Source organism: Rattus norvegicus, chromosome 12 (assembly GCF_036323735.1).
Source record: "Rattus norvegicus strain BN/NHsdMcwi chromosome 12, GRCr8, whole genome shotgun sequence".
NCBI classification, from domain to species: Eukaryota; Metazoa; Chordata; class Mammalia; order Rodentia; family Muridae; genus Rattus; species Rattus norvegicus.
Genome location: NC_086030.1, coordinates 13,343,746 through 13,353,466, shown reverse-complemented (window position 1 = coordinate 13,353,466; position 9,721 = coordinate 13,343,746). Strand labels below are relative to the sequence as shown.

Here is a 9,721-nt window from a genome sequence, read left to right as displayed (position 1 = left end):
CCACCTCCACCCACATTTAATTCTTCCATTCCTTCTCTTTTACCTCAAGCAGAGGCAAAGGTCTGTGGAGCTCTCCCTCCCCTGCTGAGTATCCTAACTTTCTCGTGGAGACCGCAGCCCCCTCTAGCCAGACGCAATCGTTTCTCTGAGTCTGTGAGACTGCAGGTGCTTGTATACCCTAAATGTAGTTTGTTTTCCCATTTCCTGGCCTTTGTTCCTGGTCTTCCAGCTGGGGCTTCTTTGCCCATCCAAACCTTACCATATCAGCAAGGGCCATCTAAAGGCGCCCTGCTCCACGCAGCGTCCTTTGATCCTGGCCTCTCCCCTGAGCTCCGGCACATGGCAGGCACTTGAGAAAGATGTGCATGTGTGTGAAAGAATAAATGAAGGACAAAACAAATCATTTACCACCTCCATCATTTTTTCAAACCCTTATGAGAGCAAAATATTGAACATCAATGGGGTTCACCCAGTTCCCAGGGTGAGAGCCAATGGCCATCCGAGGTTGGACTAAATCACTAATTAGGAGTTTTCTTATTCCTGGTCTCTCTGTGCTGGGAAGCTGGAGGCAAAGTGATGTTCCACAGGGCCACTTGGCTGTGCCTCTTGTCACATGCGAATGAGGGCAGAGTCTTTCTGATGTAGAGTTTCTCAGGAACTAGAAGTCAGAGAAACAGTGCTTTAAATGGGAGCAGTGAGTGTCATGGTTGTGTCTGTTTGTTTCTGAGGGTGTTTTCGAGCTTGATAGCAAAGTCAAGATTCTCAAGTCAGGAAGACATGGCCTTGCATGGCCAGGGTCCCTGGCAGCTGTGTCTCTAGCTTCCAGAGCAGGGTGCTGGATTGGGGCAGAGAAAAACTTCTAGGGGCACAATAAAGTGACTAGCTCCCATTTCTGTACCCTTGGATGATCCCATTGAGTATCTACAGCTGCAGGTGGGTTTGGTCTCCTGAAATGGCACACTTTATAGACTGAGTCCATAGTGCCTCAGAATGCGACTGAATTTGGAGTCTGGGTTTTTAAACAAGGTAATTCAGTTTAAAAAAAATTTATTTATTTATATGAATACCCTGTCACTTTCTTCAGACTCACCAGAAGAGGGCATCGGATCCCACTATAGATGGTTGTGGCCAGCATGTGGTTGCTGGGAATTGAACTCACGACCTCTGAAAGAGCAGCCAGTGCTCTTAACCACTGAGCCACATCTCCAGTCCAAGGTAACTAATTTAAAACAAGTTTATGGCAGAGATCTTAACCCGGTATGACTAGCATCCTTACAGAAAATGAAAGTGGTCGGATGGTGGTGTCATGCACCTTTAATCCCAGCAATCTGAAGGCAGAGGCAGGCAGGTTTCTAAGTTCAAGACCAGCCTGGTCTACAAACCGAGTTCCAGGATATCCAGTTCCAGTCTATACAGAGAAACCCTGTCTTGAAAACAACAAAACAAAAACAAAGGAAAGAAAAGAAAAATGTTTTCTCTTATCTCTACCCCTTCTTTTTAAAGCAGTGTCTCACTGTATAGAGCAGGCTGTTCTCAAACCTGAGATCCTCTTGTCTCAGCTTCCCAAGCACAGGGATTACAGATGTGTGTCGCCACAATACGAGAAGACAGCCATCAAACAAATCAAGGAGACAGACCTCGCAAGGAGCCAGCTCTGTGACACCTTCACCATTGTCCAGCCTCCAGCACCAAAGCAGTACATTTCCTTCATCCAGGTTACCATGGAGAGCCTGCACACACGATAGTTACCTCCTCTTAGGGAACAGACATCCACCCCCAAAGGATATTCCTGATCCGCATCCTAACAGAGCAGCCATAGGATCTTGTCACTCAGCACGTCCTTAGCCGTTCTCATGTTTATGGTGATGTTACGTGAGATGTGTGCCTTTGCTCCACAGAGACCACACTAGCTCCACCCACTGACTCCCGCGGTCTCTACCACTGTCCAGGTTGGCTCCTCCCCTCACTGCAGAATGAATGCTCGTATAGACTCATGCATGCTTCTGGGGACATAAGATGATATAAGGAATAAGCCTTAACAATTCCAGAACCATTGACTCGTCTTGGCCTAAGGTTCTCGGTGCAGAAGAAGACTCACATGGGTAATTCCCCTCTGTGTTCTAGAGTGTTCATTCATGTCTCACACCAGCTGTAGCAGTGCACACCAGTGCACTCGGGAGGCTGAGACAGTAGGATTGCCAGTTTGATGTCAACTCAGGCTATACACTGAGACCCTGTCCCCCCAAACCAAACCAATCTAAAACCCATTTCTCACGGTCACATCATCAGCCTGTCATCTAAGGAATTTGAGAGGTAGGCAATTATTGTTGTCTTAATTTCTTTTGGTTGTTGTTAGTTTTGGTGTTGAGACAGCATCTTACTGGGTCATTCTGGATGGGCTGGAACTCGATTTGTAGACCAGGCTGGCCTAGAACTCAGAACTATCTGCCACCTGCTGTCTCTCCTGAATGCTGGGATTAAAAGCCCAGTCTGCCACACCTAGCTGAACCGCTGTCATTTTTAGGAAGAATCTCAGACGCAGGAGGAGCTGTGGTCAGGGTCACATAACTAGGAAGCAGCAGAGCAAGTCTTCTTCCCTAATGATATTCCAGCTGTCTTCACTCCACCCTGCTGGCTTCTACAAACATTAGGAGCTCGGTGCCAGGGGCACCAAGATTGCTCAGTGGTTAGAGCACCGACTGCTCTCCCAGAGGTCCTGAGTTCAATTCCCAGCAACCACATGGTAGCTCACAACCATCTGTAATGGGATCCGATGCCCTCCTCTGTCAGTGCAGCTGTACATACAGATAGAACACTCATATACATAAAATAAGTAAATTAAGAAAATCTTGGTGTTGTTGGCTGATTTGCTAAGGTATTTTGTCATCGTTGTTGTTTTGTGTATATGAGTGTTTTACCTGAATAGATGCCGTCACTGTCTGCATGCCTGGTGCCCAGAAGAAGATGTCAGATCCCTTGGAACTGGGGTTGTAGGTGGTAATGAGCTGCCAGGTGGGTGCTGGGAACTGAAGAGGGGTCCTCTGGAAAAATCAGCCAGTGCTCTTCACCACTGAGCCATCTCTCCAGTCTCCTCATTGGCTGCTCTTAATGTAACTGAATCAGCTTCTTTGGTGACGCCAGTGCTGAGGTGGGATTTGTGTCTGGCATGGTCCTGGGCAATGTGGTTAGCATCTCACATGTTCATGAGGCGATGAAAACACAGGAAATTACACTCTTCCAAGGTCAGACAGTTGTCAGAATGCAAACTCAGATGGTCCTGCTCTAGGCATGGCCCTCTACTCTGCCATAACTGGCTCTCACCAGGGGGCCTTTGTGGTCAAAACCTTGTATTTAGGTCAGGAAGGTGGCTTCCTGCCATATGGAATAAACGCTTGTGACTACCTCTCCTACAACCCCAGGTAAGGATCTCCTGAAGGTACAGACCTGGTAGAACACACACACACACACACACACACACACACACACACACACACACATGCACACACACCCCATACCACACACCACAAACACCACACATACCACACATATGCACACATATCTACACACTATACATACACCTCACATACCACACACACAAACACACACACCCCATACCACACACACATAAATACACACATATACCACACCATAGCACACACAATACACATATCACATACACATATACTACATAGCACATCACATACACATACTATATATACATACCACATATATCTATACACTATACACACACACATCACATACCACACACATAAACACACACACACCCCATACCACATACCACAAACACCACATATAACACACATATGCACACATTTCTACACACTATACACACATCACATACCACACACACAAACACACACACACCCCATACCACACACCACAAACACCACACATATACACACCTCACATACCACACACACAAACACACACACACACCACATACCACACACACATAAATACACACATATACCACACCATAGCACACACAATACACATATCACATACACATATACTACATAGCACATCACATACACATACTATATATACATACCACATATATCTATACACTATACACACACATCACATACCACACACACAAACACACACAAACCACACACATATACCACACCCCCACATACACACATCAAATACCACACACACACACACATATACACATACATATACTACATACCATACAACACCACATACACCACACACACAACACACATACATACCACACATATCTATACACTACACACACACATCACATACTACACACATACAAACACACACACACACCACACAGACACACACATTTATACACACACACATACCACACACACACATACCACACACACCACATACCACACACACATACATATACACACATATACTATACACCATACACACACCTTATACATCACACACATTACACATCACACACCACACACACATACACTACCCATCACACCGTGACTCACACACATCACACACCACATATACACACACCACACACACCACACACACAAAGTTGGGACTCATTAGATTGGGTTACAGGATGCAGTTTGATGGCCCAACAGTGTCTGTGTCCCGTGAAGAGGCTGAGAATGCAGAGATCTTTTGGTCCAGGGGGCTGGATGTCTCAAGAGTCCCAGTGTGAGCCTGGAGGGTCCCTGAAGAGCTGCTGGTCCTCGTCTATGCGGGAAGATTGAAGAAGCTGCAGCAAAGGGAAAGATTGAGCAATGCTGTAGCAAAGGGATAGATGAACTTGCCAGCAAGACAAAAAAAAAAAAAAAAAAAAAAAAAAGGCAAAAAGCTAAATGTCTTCTTTCCATGTCTTTTTATCTGGGCTGCCCACATTCAGGGTGGAGCTTTGTGCTTTAAATAATTTGATCAAGAAAACCCCCTGCAGAAGTGCCTAGCAGTTTGCAGTAAAATTGACAACCAAGATATGACATCTTCTGTAGCCCAAATTCCTGTATCAAGCCCTTCCTCCATGGTGAGACGATCTAAGGACAGGGGGGCTTTAGGAAGGGGTTAAGACTGGATGAAGCCATCGCGGCAACATTCAGGAAGGGATTTTTGAGCTTATAATAGGACATCAGACAGCAGTCTCCTTCTTCCTCTCCCTCTCCCCTTCCACCTTCCCTCCCTCCCCCATCTCTTTCTCCAACTCCTAATATTAATTGCTTTTAAATCACAATGGCCAAAAATGAGATATATAATTTTGGCTCACAGGTTTCAGGGTCTCTGCTCATCATGGTGGGCAAGATCCCAGGGCATAGAAGCTCGGCTCATATCATGGTGGACTAGAAGACGGGGAGACAGGAAGTGACCAGAGATAGCATAGCCTCACCTGGAGCCTAAATCAAAGAACCTTCTTATTCCATCTAGGCTTTCACTTCCCCCTTTAGGAGCAAGTATTCAAGTCATGAGCCTGTGTGGGACATTATAGATTCAAATGGTAACACAGGGTTTTGTTTATGTGGCCCAAACTACCCTCAGCGTTCCCATCCGCTTGCTTCAGCTTCCAAGCGCTAAGATTCTAGATAGGCAGGCATCGACATATCCCCCCACCCCCACCCTTGAGCATTCTTTCAGTCCTGTGAGAACGCGGATAACAGGCTCCATCCGTGAGCCAGGAAGCAGGTCCTCCCCAGATTCTAAATTTGCTTTATGATCTGATCAGTGGCATCTCAGCCTCCAGGAACAGGAGGAGGAAATTCTACCATGTGAGCTGTTTAATCTGTGATGCTTTCTTACAGCAGCCTAGCCACGCCCCTCCACCCACTGAGCGCTCGCGCCCACAGCTAAGGTTAAAACTAAATCGCTTAGGCTCCTCCTAAAGACTGAGCTCCGGTCCCACGCGCTACCATCAGCTGTCCTTGCTGTCCCTCCATCTGTGTAACCGAATGTTCTTAGCACAGCGGGCACTCGGTCAGCAGTGAGGCTTCTTCCTGTTCCTCCCCTCCCCACCACAACCCCCCAAAGTTAGTTACCCGGTTCGGAGGCTGAGGACAGAATCTTCAGACACTGCCAAGAGGCACTGTTGACAAGGGTGGTGATTCAGGCTGAGTTCCTGGAGGTTCAGAACACACTGAGTGTGTTAATGGGTCTGCTGGCTCCTTCTCTCTCTCTCTCCTCTCTCTCTCTCTCTCTCTCTCTCTCTCTCTCTCTCTCTCTCTCTCTCTCTCTGTGTGTGTGTGTGTGTGTGTGTGTGTGAAACAGCTGATCTGCCATTTCCCAGCAACTGTGTGGCAGCTCTCACAGGGAGTCACAGCCTTTCTTGGGAGCCCCCCGGGTGCCAGGAGGGCTTCTGGGGGGAAACACAGGGCCACTCGTGGAAGCAGCTGCAAAGTGAATGGCCTCACCTGTCCTGTCCCTTACTCTTCAATGGCCCATAGTCCTTGTCAGTGATAATGACAGTGGTATAGAGACCACAGTTTCTGGCCAGACCCTAACCTGTTACCCTTTATCTGGCTCAGTCCTCCGAACCCGGGAAGGATGCCTGGATCTGCAAATGAGAACTCTGAGGCTATTGGGGACGGGAAGCCTGAGTTGTTTGCCCAAGGCCAGGGTTTGGTAAACAGCCAAGGCTTAAATCAGCTCTGTCCCCACCGCCATCCACTCCACTCCACTCCCTCTTTTCCTCCTCCCTTTTCTCTTTCTTCTTTTGAGGACATCGGTCCAGCATCTGGCCTGTGTTAAGCACTGTAAAGCTTTAGAGATGTAACAGGGAACATGGCGGGTAGGTTTCCCTTCCTGCAGTGCCTGGCAGCTGCCACTTGGAGAGTGCGCCCTCCGGGAGGCCCCAACTCTTCTCCAGGCTGGATTCTGAAGAAGGCTGAGCTGTGGGACCCTGGGGCACACTTACCAGAAGGCAGACTTTGGGGTGAATGAATTTGTCCAAGATGAGGCCATTGTGGGTGGGACGATGAGCAAGAGGGTAGATCAGGAGGGACTCAGGGAGGGTAACCAGGAATTATGGGTGGACGAAGAAGAGAAAGCCTATGACAGGATCAGAGAGGGACACCACGGGGTGGGGGTGGGGTGGGGTGGGGGTTGTCTGACTAGTTAGGGAGGGCAGGAGTGTCCAACTCAGAGCATGAGACAGTCGGTCAAACACCTGCCAGCTGATATTTGCTAATGAATCTACTTCCCCTTCCATTTGGTTTTTCAAGACAGGATTTCCCTAAATACCCCTGGCTGTCCTGGAACTTGCTCTGCATACCTGGCTGAACTCAGAGACTCTCCTGCCTCAGTAGTAAAGGTAAGCACCACCCCCACCTCCCAGTTCTTTCTTTTTGTACAATATTTTTTTTTCTTCTCTTTTTTTCTGGAGCTGGGGACCGAACCCAGGGCCTTGTGCTTGCTAGGCAAGTGCTCTACCACTGAGCTAAGTCCCCAACCCCTTTGTACAATATTTTTATTTATTCTAAACAATTTTATTTTAAAGATTTATTTATTTTATGTTTGTGAGTTCACCGTTGCTGTCTTCAGATACACCAGAAGAGGGCATCAGGTCCCTCACAGATGGTTGTGAGCCACCATATGGTTGCTGGGAATTGAACTCAGGACCTCTGGAAGAGCAGTCAGTGCTCTTAACCGCTGAGCCATCTCTCCAGCCGGACAATTTTATAATATATACAATGTATCCTGATCATATCTACCCTCTACTCCCTCTGAAGAATTAAAATTTCAAAAAGTTAGGACGTGCCTGAGGGGGTGTTAGAGATAGGACCTGCCGGACCAGCTATCAGCCCCAAGGACATTGACCATCTGTAGCCACCCCCTCCCCTTCCTTCACCCCCCTGAGTGAGATGAGCTACCCTACCTGCCTGCCGAGCTGCTAGAGAGCACGTACACCTTGCTGATGTAATTTCGCGCCGAAAGTAACTGTGCACCATTTGAATTGACCAATCTTGTGTAACCGCGCGAATGCCCCTATATAAACCCCCAAGTTTGGAAGCTCGGGGTCGATTCCTCTGTCTCCTGTGTGGGATACATATCGATCCGGGATCCCGCTAATAGGGATCTCGTTAATAAAAGCTACCTCCTGCTGTTACATCAAGATGGCTACTCTGTGATTCCTGGGGGCACCCCATCCCACGATTGGAGTGAGAGACGCGGCTCCCCGTTTATGTTCTTTCACCTCCAGATGCCCAACATCATGCTCTCTGATTATATATATATATCCACTGAGTTCTGTTAGTGTTGTCTGAATGCACGTGGGTGTGGGCCTATCCTCCGCCAGAGTGTGCGTGGACAACCTACCAGTGACTACACACCCCTAAAGAAAAATGACTGCTGCTGTCCATCAGCCATGGACCCTCTCCCATTCCTTCTAGAATGACTGACTCGATCACATGCAGATAACCACAGGTGAAGAAAATCCATGAACGCAACAGCCGTGTCACCTCCACGTCCAGAAGATGACATTTCACACCATCCCTCTCCACCCTCTTTTTTTTTTTTTTACAGTCTTTCCCCTTGTCTCCCATGACAGTCCCCAGGTCTTGGTGTAAAGGTGGGAGGTTAATGCAGATAGTCAGATGACTCCGTGCTTGGGCCAGTTGTGAGAGTCTCTGCACCGACCGCTACCCAGTCCTGATGCAGAAAAAGCCACTTAGATCAAGACTGAGAACAGCACTGATTTATGGATACAAACACAAACACTTAGAAAGCAGTTTGACCACATCTCCATTTACCACTATAACAACAGTAATATGGTCCCCGAGGACCTATGACCGGTCCATTCACACTCTTTTGATTAGGTTTACAGTAGCAGGTATGACTTCTCTCCTGTGGACCAGGCCTCAAGAGCAAGCATAAACAAATCAACTGGTTACCCTTGCAGGAGTCACGTCACTACTGCACCAGTGGACATATATTGCCTATAGGACAATATGGTATCACCTTGGGTCACTGCTGACTGAGGGTGTTTCTCTGCCAGCGTCCTGTACTACAAAACCCTGGATGTTTCCAAGTCCGTTCTAGCTTGATTTCTCTATGTTCTATAGACAAAGTCAGATGTGTCCTCAGGAACAGCGACTTAGAACATAGTTCTGATTGGCAGCCAAAAGCAGTGACAATTGCTTATGTTTCTTGGGCGACTCTGAGACTTCCCTAACCAACACACATGTGCGTGTTTTATTTATTAAATTCCATTTATTTAATGGTGTGTGTGTGTGTGTGTGTGTGTGTGTGTGTGTGTGTGTGTGGTCAGAAAGCAACCTGAAACATTCGGCTCTCTCCTTCCTAACTTCCATGGTTAGGTCCTGGGGAATCAAACACAGGTTGTTGGCAGCCATGCCTTTACCTGCTGAACCTTTTCACTGGCTCCCAAGTTATATGGTGTTTTTTTTTTTATTTTTTTTAATGATTTATTTATGTCTATGAGTACACTGTCGCTGTCTGCAGACACACCAGAAGAGGGCATCAGGTCCCATTACAGATGATTGTGAGCTACCATGCGGTTGCTGGGAATTGAACTCAGGACCTCTGGAAGAGCAGTACGTGCTCTTAACACTGAGCCATCTCTCCAGCCCCAAGTTATATGTCTTTTAAATAACTTACAAAGCAGTGTGCTTTCATGAGCCTTGTAAATAATCCTTAATTTTGGCTAGCCCACCCTATTGCCTGCCCCTCTCCCTCCCTCCCACTCCTACCATAAACCTTTAGCCCCCAGTATCTACCTCTC

At 47.4% G+C, this 9,721-nt stretch overlaps 1 long non-coding RNA gene across 1 annotated transcript; it reads right to left on the bottom strand.

The window, feature by feature from the left end:
• Nucleotides 1–403: 403 nt before the first annotated feature.
• LOC134481152 (uncharacterized) lies at nucleotides 404–6,161 on the bottom strand. Its single transcript, XR_010056461.1, has 3 exons — nucleotides 6,021–6,161; nucleotides 2,919–4,738; nucleotides 404–658 (listed from the first exon to the last, which is right to left on the bottom strand). It is a non-coding gene; the product is annotated as an uncharacterized LOC134481152 (long non-coding RNA).
• Nucleotides 6,162–9,721: the final 3,560 nt, after the last annotated feature.